The sequence below is a fragment of the Palaemon carinicauda genome, chromosome 26 (assembly GCF_036898095.1).
Source record: "Palaemon carinicauda isolate YSFRI2023 chromosome 26, ASM3689809v2, whole genome shotgun sequence".
Lineage (NCBI taxonomy): Eukaryota > Metazoa > Arthropoda > Malacostraca > Decapoda > Palaemonidae > Palaemon > Palaemon carinicauda.
This window is the reverse complement of record NC_090750.1, coordinates 36,086,635-36,097,204: the sequence shown is the minus strand read 5'-3', so window position 1 is coordinate 36,097,204 and position 10,570 is coordinate 36,086,635.

Below are 10,570 nucleotides of genomic sequence, written 5' to 3'. Positions count from 1 at the left end.
ATATGTGTGTGTGTGTGTGTGTGTGTGTGTGTGTGTGTGTGTGTGTGTAGAAATCTCGACTTGATCGTAGTTAGTACTCTCGTTTATTATTCTCATGACTTGAGGCCAGCGCCTAGTTACCAACTAGATAGAAATTCAAGGGTACGAACTTTGCTTTCAAGGCAACTCTCTATCTCGGCAGCTCCTCCCACCTACCATTCTCGGAAATAAAAAAAAAGATAAAAACTTACGCTGGGGTTTTTGAAAACCTTCCAAAACTTGTAGTAAATATAAGAATTGCATATTTTCACAAACATGAAGCAATAGCTCATAGAAATATGAAAAAAAAATTATACGAGCCCTCGTTCATACCTTGTAGGGTCATATAACACTCCTAAACAGACTACTAAGACTTTGGAACAAAAGACGTGAAATAAAAAGTTAATTATTAATAATAACGTAAATTTACATATTCTGGCTTGAATGAAAACTACAATGAAATGAACGACGAAAGTCATATGTAATTTACATACAATTACTTAAAACTACAATAGAGGAACTCACCTTATGAGCTGGCTATTCACCTCTTAAATACACAAATGAAATACGTAAATAAAATACATGAATAAATTATTTACTCTACACTTGACCAGTTTCGTAAGAAAGCTCCCCCCAAAAAAGATCATTTATTCTGGGCCTGAATCCATCGATTCAGCCTGAGATAAATTATCTGCAACCACATTATCTTTACCTCATATATGCTTTACATTAATACAATACGGTTGCAAACGTAATGACCACCTAGTTAACCTTTGATTATATTTTTTCATCTTATTAACAAATGTTAAAGGATTGATCCTTATACACAGTAATCTCTCCATTCTGTGGTCGATTCACATAGACCTCAAGCTTGTTTATCGCTGCGACTAACGTTAGCAGTTACTTTTCAACTGTCAAGTAGGCTCACTGATATTTTTTCAGCTCCGAAGACATAAAATAAACAGTGAAGAATGCCTTCTTCGTCTTCTTGCAATAAGACAGCTCCAATCCCGTTATCTGATGCATGCACTTGGATAAGGAATTTTTTTTTGAAATCCGGTGCTTGAAGTATCGGTTTCGAAGTTAACATGGCCTTCTTCAACGTAGGTTATGCAAAATATATTCAAAAAGTTTATGAAACAATAGCTAAACATTAACAGCAATATGAAAATAACAGCCATCAAACAGAAAATATAACTATATTTAAGATTTAACATGAATATTTACAGCATTACACAAACACATAAACCGAACATTAAAATGACGTGTTAGTAGTTACTAAGCTAACTAAAGCACCTTACATTTGCAAGTAACTAAAAGAAAAAAAAACATGACCAGCTCATTGTAGATACAAAATATTACGGCACACCAAGACTAAATAATATACATAACTCTTACGAAGTAGGTCAAGTTGACTTTCCAAACTTCTATACAATGAGGGAAAGATGGCGTTGAGTAGCTTCAGATACAAAATGTTGACACGAAGATTCAGTGCTTTTGTTTGATGAATGCTGTTTCAGTCTTCTTCGAAATACTTTATGTGTAGTCACAAAATACTTAGAGTCACAGAGGGCGTAGGTGAAGAATGTCTCCAAACACGAGCAGTGTTCAGTCAGATCTCTTTCGTCTCTGCCTTCTCACGTTCGTCACCTGTCCTATATACATATGCGGGGCCAATACTCCCGAATATTCATGATACACTAGAAGCGTCCGGGACTAGCATATGCAACAGACGCCACGCAACAAACCCATTTTCGAATCATCCTGTTGAACTCAAGTTCGTCAAACGGCTGGCACCGAAGTACAGTACTTAAAAGAAGCATCTAGAACTCTAGAACTCCCGTTTCAGAACACAATGATATTTAAAGTTACGAATATTTAATTAATTGTTTTATTTCTACATTAAACTTATATGAAATAAAATATTTCTACATCAACATACATGAAAAAAATAAGTAATTTTCACAAGTTTTGTAATACAATATACATAAATTTAACGTAACATATACCACCTATCATAATTTCATCAGTGCAACTGAAAGATTGGAGTCATTGACAGGTCGGACAAATTGATCTACCTCTACAAGATTCGTATGCAGGCAGGTCGGTTATACACTGAGCTCTTTGGATACATCCTGGACCTGTGCATTTGCAGAGCATGGCTGTTGTCAAAGAGAGGGCTGCTAGTCCTTGAATGAGAAACCCAAGTCTCTGAAGAACGTCCTGCTTGAAATCTCATGAGTTGCAGGATTTCAGACCTTGGCATTGAGATCGACGAGTCTTTCTCTGAAGTTGTAGTTCATGCCTTTGCAAAGGGAAGACAAAAAGACAACATATCTCATGATAATAAGCTGTATGATACCAAGGAGGGGCATATACCGGTTTTTGTCCTCAACAAGCATATCTGTAAGCTGTGTTTTAAGAAGGATGGTATACACTTACCTCCATGCATGTAAACCATTTGCCATATGGCCTTCTGCTTATCAAATACCAGTAACTGTTTCAGTCCCTTCAATGCTCTTCCAGATACTAAGGGGAGTCATTGCATTAATTTACCCACCCCTACAGCCTAATAACTGCAGTAGAGCCAGAAGTAGGAAGTACCTGATCTTTCTACAAGGGAAAGTAATTTTTTTTGTATCTACAATGTGCTGGTCATTTTTCAGTTACTTGTAAATGTAAGGTGTTTTGGTTAGCTTAGTAACTACTAACACGTCATTTTAATGTTCTGTTTATGTCTTTGCTACTGTCTGCTTGTAGATATAAGGTGCTTTAGCAAGATAGTAACTAACTTATCTTTTTGAAATCATGTTTATGTGTTTGTCACTGTTTACTTGTAAATGTAAATGTTTTTTTAATTAGTAACTACTAATTTGTCATTTGATGTCCTGTTTATGTGTTTGTGATCGTTTAATTATAGATGTAAGATACTTTAGTAAATTAGTAACTATTAACTTGTCCTTTTGGAATCTTGTCTAATTGTTTGTCACTTTTTACTTGTAAATGTAATATGCTTTAATAAGGTAGGAACTACTAACTTGTCCTTTAGTATCTTTGTGTTTGTCACTGTTACTTGTAAATGTAAGATGCATTAGTAAGTTAGAAACTACTAAATTGTCTTTTTGATCTCCTGTTTATGTGTTTGTTACTGTTTACTTATAAATGTATGATGCTTTAAGTTAGTAACAAGTAACTTGTCAGTTGGTGACCTGTTTATGTGGTTGTCACTGTTTACTTGTAAATGTCAGATGCTTTAGTAAGCATCAAGGGACAGAGTACTTCGATTCAAACACACCACAACGCTGTTTCTTGATTATGAAGCCCTACCAGCATGGCAATAGCGGAGACTCCTGTGGCATCTCTCCTATCTTGGGAAGCTAGTTCCGTTCAATCGGAGGCACCTATGATTCGGTCCCTGTCTAGAGTTTCTCAGGATGTCAGGTAGGATCTCTGGTGGTATATTCAGTACGAGAACCTGTACAGTGGATACCCATTGCAGGTCCCTTCTTCTGGATTCCTCCTGTTTTTAGAAGCATCACAGCAGGGGTGGGGAGCCCATCTGAGAGACCATTACATCTCAAGAATTGAAGATACTTTAGTAAGTTGGGAATTACTAACCTGTCATCCTATGTGCAATTTATGTGCTTGTGACGGTTTACTTTTAATTATAAGATAATTTAGTAATTAGTAACTGCTAACTTGTCATTTTGATATGTTGCTTATGTGTCTCTCACTGTTTACTTGTAAATGTAGGTGATACTTGGTATATGTAATGTAAACTTATATTTCATCTTTTTATCTTTAGATATAATATAGCACTGGTTAAATTTTTTTTTATGATACATGTTTCTTTTACCACAGATAAACAAAAAGTACTGATATTTGGAGGAAAACATTTGCAACTCTCTATACCGCTAACGGGCACTAAAGCTGATAGGTATAGTGTGTTACCACGGGGGCCAGGTGTGTAGATCAATTGGGCAATAACTTTGAAACGATTGAGTGCTGTAAAATATAAACAGCTTTTATATTTTAGTTTATTTGGTGAGTGAAAATTTTCTATATTGACAAAATATCACAAGAGCATTTTTACTGCCATTTATTTCTCTATTTCCATTATCTTTAATGTTGTCCACTAAAGGGTTAAAAGATATATGTCTACCACTCTACAAACACAATTGAACTTTCATGAAAAGAATCTCCTGTAAATCTAATTAAACCATTTTCAATTCTCGTCTGATAAGATGATATTCCTAATAATCATATGCAATAGGGGAGGGGACTTTATAAGAAAAATACAAATTGCATGAAAACAGTTAAGAAAAATACAAATTGCATGAAAACAGTTTTTGATGTCAAACCATCTCTTTCATAGAGGCTTTCCTTATACAATACATAGAAATAACTACCTAGTCTATACTGTTTTAATAATGCTTTGGAAAAGGATTTAGATGGATAGAATAAAACAGTTAAACAGGAAAAACTGAGTTTAATAGCACGCTTGAAAAGAACAATAAATGAACATTGACTTTAACCATGTGCAATTGAACAATACACAAATATATACATATATATCCCCAAGACCGCGGTGGTGGGTTAGGTATATAAGTCTTATCAGGGTACTGGGTAAGCCATTTTATGCTAGCACTGGCACTTGTTTTATTTTAACCCAGCCACGGGGGGGGGGGGGGGGGGGGGAGCCAGCCTCAACTTGGTGCCGGTCCCAAGCCCGGGTAAAGGGTAAATGGGGAGGGTTGGCGGCAGGAAAGGCATCCGGCCATGAAAAATTTGCCAAAACGAATAATGACAGTGAATATTATCAAAATAAAATTAATGCTAGATGGAGAAAGCTGGCCAGAAACATCAACCCCACATAGAAGTGGGAAAAGAAGCAGACAAAGAAGAAAAAGAAGAAGACTGAGACTTGTTCTAATTTGTAGAAGCGGATAAAAGACCTTTTTCAGTTTCATCTTTCTGAATGTATTATGCGAAGTTATGTGGCCCAAAGGCCCCCATACGGTCTGTTGGAGTGAAGTAACAGACAGGTGAATCCTAGTCTTCCCCACACACTATTAATTTTGGATAGCAGTCAATGCCTTAGTTCTTGAAATTTTGTTGAGATGAGATCCATAGTTAGGCCCAATCCTCTTGCGTTAGCAGATATCGACACATGGTGAAAAAAGAGATTTACATGAACAAATGGACTAAAGACAGGCTTTTGAAACAAAAAAAACATCTTACACCAACATTTTGAAAGAGCTATTATTTGAGAAAGGTGACTGATTCGTTTATTTTCGAATGATCATACACTATCTCTGGAAGTTCTCTCATTGTAGTACCATTAATTAAGAAACGAGAGACTTTTATAAGGAAATCCATTCCAGCCCATGAAATATTGATAGCTACTCTTCGATTTGTCATAACTAGACGAAGGTACGATGATATGAAGTTTACCACTGCAATTTCTGCTGAATCACTTCGGGAAATTATTCCTGAAACTTGTACAGCAATAAGGACATCACTAATGAACCAGTATTCTAAGACATAAATAACAATACCAAACATAATATTTATTCTACGTGGGGACACACACACACACATATATGTATATACATATATATATATATATATATATATATATATATATATATATATATATATATATATATCTATATATATACATATATATATATATATATATATATATATATATATATATATATATATATATATATATATATATGCTGGTGGGTTACACTGTATTCACAGATATATGAATAAAGTTAACAATCAATAACTAATAAGGCTTTGTCTTTATTTATCTAAACATTAATCTACTGGTAATAGCAGACAGAAGATTCTATCAAGATACTTAGATAGCTAACATATTCATATGATAGCAGATGACTAAAAGAAAAATCAGCTATTTATACTTTTTCCTATCCTTTTTTTTAATCATACAGTATATATCGACTGCTGACAAAAATGTCTCATAATTCAATATTTCATTCATTTATATATATATATATATATATATATATATATATGTATATATATATATATATACATATATATATTCCATACATATATATATATATATATATATATATATACATATATATATAGATATATATATATACATAAATATATATATGTATATATATATATATGCACATACACACATATATATACATATATATATGCACATACACACATATATATACATATATATAGATAAATACACACATATATATATATATATATATATATATACATACATACATACATATATATATGTACATATACATATATATATATATATATATATATACATATTTATATATGTATGTATATATATATATATGATTTATATATATATATATATATATATATATATATATATATATATATACATATATATATGAGGACTAATTATTCATGGTAGGTATTTTAGAGATAATTACTTCTTAGTCTAATTCCTGTGTTTACTCGTATATAAACCGCTGGCAAACACAATAAAACCAATGGCCGCAGGACCTCTCGTTGATCACCCCATTTTCTGCAATGGTTCCACAAGTAGACTTGTCCTCAAAATGGTTCACTGGACGCCCGTTTAACCACTCGCTTTTCTCGATACCAATCCAGAATTCAGAGTTGCTGGCTGAGAGAGAGAGAGAGAGAGAGAGAGAGAGAGAGAGAGAGAGAGAGAGAGAGAGAGAGAGAGAGAGAGGGGGGGGGGGGTTAATCACCATATTAGTATTTATTAGATTTTTTTATTATTGTGGCCAATTTCTCAGCTATTGTTCATTGGTGTTAATGTTTATCAATTTCCGGCTTTCCTTATATTGATTTACCTTCTATTTTTCATCTCTCGCTAAGTATATTTCTGAACTATCCATTCTCTTTATGAGTATATATCTTACTGTAATCTTAAAAGTTACAGCTTTTATTATCTTAGCAAAAGAGTTTCATATCGTTCTGAATTAAAGAACCTGACTTATCGCATTAATCTGACTTGCTGTAAACAAGTAACTTGTTTTGTTTGGGTTTATAAACAATGAATTAGTCAACTGTAATCTTATATTATAGGTATAGAAGGTTATGGGCTTTATGGGAATATTGCATCCGATAACCATGATATGTTGAACAATCTGAAACTAATAAGAATTAAGGCATAGATGAATGTTCGTTGGCAAAGGAAGAGATGAAGATATAATATATATATAAGACTTTTTTGGGAAAAGGGAGAAAAATGTTTATTATATAAAAAAAAGAGATCATTTGGAGTAAAGTAGTGTGATAAAAGAGATGGGAAGCGGCAGTAATAGCTTATATGAAAATGGGTGGAGTCGTCATGAATCTAATAAAAGAGAATTCAATGATAATCAGTAATAAAATCATAGGTGACGATATGAATAGGATCATCAGTATGAATAAAAAAGAGAGAGAGAAAGGTTGATGAGCATATGAACCTCTGAAGAGAAGATAGAAGTGGAAAGATGCAGTCGGATATGTATGTATTCTTGGTTAAATGCAAAGAGTATTTCGATGAATTTTATGATACAGATAGATAAGAGGAGGAGGTGATATATGCAAAAGTTTAAATACTGGCAGAAGGGATTTTTGAGGATGTAAGTTAGGTGACTAGGAAGTTGAAGAAAAATAAGACACGTATTTGATAAAAATAGCATATTCGATGGTTAGATACAGCACATTGGTGATGGTGCTACTGAATGTCTATCCGTGGTTTGTAAGATGCGAGTGGATGAGGCGGAGGTTGGGGAAGAACAGCAGATTTAAACAATGAAGAGGATATATAGAACGAGTGTTTGTTATGAAACATTTAAGTGAGAAGTTCGAGATTTAAACAAAAGCTGTGTGCGGCATATCTGGAAGTAAAAAATTTCATATTGCAATCAATGGAGATGCAAAGTGAAACATGATGAGAATTTATGGTACTGATGATCAGTGAAGGTAAGGGCAATTATAAGGTCTCATGATCAACTCAAATACTGCTGTAGATTACATATACAGGAGAGTTATTATTCATTTTTAAATTATTTTTCTAGACAAGGGTTTACTTTTTCCCACTGTCTGACATTTATCGTAATGGATCGAATGATGTAAGAGATCGTAGCGAGAAATGGGAATGTTAGTACAATGCTGTGGATTGAAGAATTATTTTTGAAAGAAGATAGAGTGGCGTTACTGTTTTTACTTGCAATTTGATATATCTCTTATTTGTTTTCAGTTCCAATTTTATCTTTGAATTTTGAACTGCTTTTATATTTGTAATTTCATCTAATTTATAGTTTTCAAAAGACAATCATCTAATGTTTTGATATTCATGTGATAAAATATGAAGATGAAAACCTTACAAACAGAGAAGTACTCCATAAACTTTAAAATACTGCTTTAGTAATTTAAGGGTTTCAAAATGCCTTTCTATTAGAATAACTATAACTATATATATATATATATATATATATATATATATATATATATATATACATATATATATATATGTATATATATATGTACACACACATATATACATATATATATATATATATATATATATATATATATATATATATATATATATATATAACGGATTTTGAGCGAAGCGAAAAATCTATTTTTGGGTGAGATGGCCATGTCGTCCTGATGGAAGTTCCTATAGGGTAGCTTCCTAGGGTATATTACAACTACGGCGATATTCCCAGAGAATTTACCTAAAGGTACCAGAATTCTAACTCCTGGAGCGAGTATCCCTCGTGAAAGGGATATCGCGACATATCAGAGGACGTATTCTAGACGCGTCACATGGCAATCTACAACCTGGACAGAGATTTCGTCTCGTAGGAGGTGATTGACGAGATACGAATTCGGGAAAGAAAAAGGGGAGCCGCTCCCAAGGCTTCCCTATCCCCCGATTCGTATGCGTGCCTGGCACCAATCCTGGCGCCATCTGTATTCCTTGTAGCGTACACGAGGTGCTACAGATACTGTATGTAGGGAGGGGTCCTACAGCCCTTTCTTAGAAAGGCAAGGGCGGGTCCATCAGGACGACATGGCCATCTCACCCAAAAATAGATTTTTCGCTTCGCTCAAAATCCGTTTTTTGGGCTCAAGCCATGTCGTCCTGATGGAAGTGTACCAGAGCATTACTGTATCTGTGGATTCTCAGAACGTGCCGTACTCCCCGGAGGTAATTTTTTCCCGGTCGACTAGACCTAGAGACCTAAGATGTTACCGTTATACATCTTTTCAACTAACTATAAACTATGTTAGAGCTTCCTGCCCCCTACAGGGAAGAGTCCTACTAGACTCTGGAAAAGTCTCGAAGAGTACATATATCTATGTATGAATACCAGGCAAGCTAATATAGTGGTCTCGCCCTATATTAAGTAAAGCATAGTTTGTAAAGGACCACTGCGTAAATATGAAATATCGACCAGTTTTCCGCACAATACTTGTATTGGACAAAGGTTTTATATCCGCATAGGAGGAAAACCAATGCAACATAGCTTGCATAAAGGAACAATTCTATTAGAATTATCCCAGATAAGGTACATAGAATGAATGCTCAATTATACCAATAAATTGACACAGGTGAAGGAGACGCAAGGTTCTCAAGAACCAGATTATTGACAGGCAATAAATAGACAGGTTAACCACAATTATATATATATATATATATAAGAAGAGGATAACCCAAAACTTTAAGCATAAGTATGATAGTAAACAGAGCTTGTTTGTCTGAAAGAAAAAACATTAGATGCCACTTTTAAGATACCGAGGTATCAAAGTCATAAAAGCCTGTATTACAAATCAATGACATTAGCGTTAGAAACACTCGGCACACATGTCTGCACTTATGCTAGGTTCACCTTCGGAAATGGAACAGTCTGGATGGGCAACACAGTGCCCTCACTTAGTTTGTAGTACAGTATGTAACTACACACTCACCCTGGAATTAATCGTCCCAATTAAGACCACTGTTCCTCGCAGAGTTAAACAGTAGGGTTAACACCGCGACCCACTGCTACCACAGATCTCTTTTAGTTCCTCTACTTGCTTCGCATAGTGGCGAAAGAACACTCTGGAAGACTTCCAGCCAGTGTATGAACGGAGATGTTCAAAATCCATACAATTAAAGAAATTTAAGAATGAGGCAACTTTCCTCGGATCGTGACCTGCGGGTGTATTGTTAGGATCCGCTCTGCGAATAAAATATGTGATTTTCGCTCTGAGTTGATTCAGAGATAAATTTGAGCCTGATGTTTCTCCCCTGAATAGTTGACCACCCTTGAAGTCTGAAGTTCTATGAAGATAGACCTTTAGGCATTCTACTGGACATAGAGATGCATCTTCTTTCAGAGGGCAGATTCTCCAGGGACCCCACCTGTTGGTGGGTAACTCATTCTTGGCGAGAAACGTAGGATCCGGAAACAGGTTCAGTTCTTCCCCATCCAGGAACTGAACACGACCTGCCTCTCTCGAGAGGCTACAATCTCACTAACCCTGGCCCCGGACGCGAGTGCAAAAT